This window comes from Dipodomys spectabilis, unplaced genomic scaffold, assembly GCF_019054845.1.
Source record: "Dipodomys spectabilis isolate Male_0828 unplaced genomic scaffold, ASM1905484v1 ptg000531l, whole genome shotgun sequence".
In the NCBI taxonomy this organism is placed as follows: domain Eukaryota; kingdom Metazoa; phylum Chordata; class Mammalia; order Rodentia; family Heteromyidae; genus Dipodomys; species Dipodomys spectabilis.
Genome location: NW_024871208.1, coordinates 662,222 through 665,419, shown reverse-complemented (window position 1 = coordinate 665,419; position 3,198 = coordinate 662,222). Strand labels below are relative to the sequence as shown.

The 3,198-nt window shown below is 30.3% G+C and overlaps 1 pseudogene; it reads right to left on the bottom strand.

Moving 5' to 3' along the window:
* Positions 1-391: 391 nt before the first annotated feature.
* Positions 392-485, bottom strand: LOC122099733 (annotated as a pseudogene).
* Positions 486-3,198: the final 2,713 nt, after the last annotated feature.

The following is a 3,198-nucleotide window of genomic DNA, read 5'->3' as shown; positions in this document are numbered from 1 at the left end:
TATTTTAAAATAATCTGTATTTTGTTTGTATAATGTCCATAATGTGTTTCATTTGTTCCTGGATATAATACTTTGAATTCTACATTGTTTTATAATATATAGGTTCACGATTAAATGTGTTATTTCAGATAGCATTCCATATAGAAACAGTTTAAGATTCCTTTTTTTCCTAGGTCCTTATAGTATTTTATTTCGTTGGGATAAAATGACAATGATATCTAATTTGAAAAGTTTTGTAAAGATTATGCTATGTAAAGATTTTTCTAAGTTGAGGATTTAGTACACTGATGTCAAACTAACTTTCAGTTCAATGAATTACATTTATTGTTACATTTGTATTTTTGTAATTAATTTTTAATAACTATTTTTAATTTCTTGCATCTGAAGAATGACAAATATGGAATACTTAAATTTTCATATCATCCTTGTGCAAGTGCCATGTTAATCTCTATATTGTAATTTGGGTAAACGTGCTGCTGAAGCATGTAGTATCCTGTAAATTTAAGTAGTTAATGATGCAGTCTTTATACAGGCATATATCCTTGGTTGACTGTTTGTAACTAGGAAACCTTATTGTTCCTAAAAACGTTATTGATCTTACTTCTCTAAAATTCTGGGTAGATTGGAAAATACTTATATTGTTTGGTCAAATGCTCACATTTGCAATTTTTTGTCAATGAAAACTTTAATTATTTTTCATTTTAAATTTGATCATACTTTGAAGTCTTTATAGCTAGGTCCAAAGGTGATGGCTTTACAAGTAATTATTTATCAACTGAGTTAGCTTTGTGGAGCTAATGGATTCAAATTAAGCCTTGCTTAAGAGCTACTTCTAAACTTCTGTAGCTTAAAATTTCCTAAATGAGGTCTTACTGGCAAAAATGTCTACCTGACCCTTTACTCTTCTTCCATGTAGCAACAGACCAACCAGAATATCTTACCCTGACATCATAGATTTTCTTATTGGAACAAAACTAATCTTAGTTAAAAGGGATCATAGAGAGATGAACAGTTAAGATAGAATCGTTTAGACTAGAAGGTACTTTATCAAAATATAATTGTTTTTTATACCTAACTTTTCAAAAGTAGCTAAAGCCAAGAAGGTGAAAATTTTTTTCATATGTATGATTACCTAATGTCATGGCTAATCTACCATACTACCAGGCAGGAATCTACACCACTGCCTTTCATTCACCAAATATTTTCATAGTTAAAAGAGAAGTCTATATGTTTCTCCTCCATATTAGGCCTTAAATTGGTAATGTTTTAATCACAGTGTTTCCTCTTGTCTCTAGGCTGTAAATCTACAAATGATAAAGCTTTAGGTCCAGCTCTACCAAACACTGAGGTAGAAATAATGGAATAATACATTAAAACACAGTTGCCTTTGATACCTTAACCATATCAGAACATTGCAAAACATGTGCCTTTTTCTTATATTTTATATAGTTATATATTTTATACTTATACATGCTGATATTTTATTTCACACTGTGAAACTTACCAGAAATAATTGATAATTTGACAAATAGATATAAATTACAATTAATAGACTGGAATATAAATAATTAGGTTTAGAATATATATCAGAATATGAAAAGTATCAATGCAATGTCTTCTGTATAAACTTGTGATAGGTTCTAAGTGTTCTTGGTCTTCAGAATTCACATTGTAAAAAAAAATTTGTTTTCCTCTAATCTATAAGGGAATTTACTCTGCTGCTCTGTTTATTATTTTAACTCACTGGTTCCAAAATGTTTTTCTCCATATTTCTGATTATACGCAAATTTTGCTGATATGATGTCTAAAAGGTATTATTCTTCTGCAGGACACACATGTCCTAGGATCCCAGGTCTCAGTTATCAGCATCATCAAGTAACAATGGCAAGACTTCTCATCTAGGCCCATGCGACATCCCAACAGAAAGTAATTGAAAATCCATCTCAATTCCTGACGACACTGGAATTAGCAGTAAGCAATTGTGAAATGCAAGGGAACTTAAAATGAAATGTGAGATCACAAAATCTGAAAGAAAGTTCAGTAATTCAAAGTTTCAATTTACAAATGACCAGCCCATATGAGCGAACAAGATCACAAATTATTTTTAATACCCCTCTCCTAATAATTACTGAAAGATTTCAGTCCAACATAAGTAGGCAAAAAAAAAGAGTTCCTAGAACGATAGATCCATAATTGGTCTACCAAGGCTAGGAAAACTTGACTTACTGGTCAAATATAATTCACAAAAACATTATTTGAGAAGATCGTTAATGCTTCAAAATACTGGTACTTCAGGAAAACTTGGTTTTGTAGTATAAAAATGTTATCATTCACAAACAAATGATAACCTATATTTAATCTCCTGAAAACAGATTCCTGTTCAAATAATCTTTTAAAATCATATTCATCAAAACAACAATTGACAAGTCGATGATAATTAGTGACATTACAAACTTTTCAAGTTTAGAGTGCAAGTTACAATTGAGTTGATTTATTTACCCAGCACTAATGCCAAACAGGTTCAACCATTCATTAAATTGTAGAAATAGTACCACCCACCATTTGTGTTGTTCAGTAGGTGCCTTCCAGAAATGTGTCAAATAGAACAACCTCCCATAATTCAAACTCAAACACTAGCTAATAAAGTATATTTCATCACTTAATAAGGTACATTATAAAAAGTCACAAATAGTTGCCTTATCATATCTTGTTTTATGTTTCCCCTATCTGTCTAACATTGTAAGAAATATGACTTAAAGTCATGAATATGGGTACTCATCAAAGATGTGACAAACAAAATCTGTCTTCTATTTCCCTCATATTCCTCTATAGTAGTAAATCGTAGTTTTCTTCTTTTTCCAAAACTTAGAGGTAGTAGAAAATATTATCCAATGTAAAATAAAATAATCACAAGCCTTTTTACAAAGCGATTTATAAAATTTGGTAGTTAGGAATATATTCTAAGCCATTTTTAAACTTTCTTGTTAACTAAAGATTAATCTTCTAAATGGATGAGAATAAAATCATGTCTAGGTGCTTCACGTCTCCAGTCTTGCAAATTGTTATTGCAGATGAATGAATTATGGAAATATAAACTGACATCAGTTCAAGTATAAGCAGGATTGAAACTCCAGGGAATGTGTATAAACCTTTCAAAATATTAACAGTTTAACAGAATGACTATCAGGAAGTTGAAAC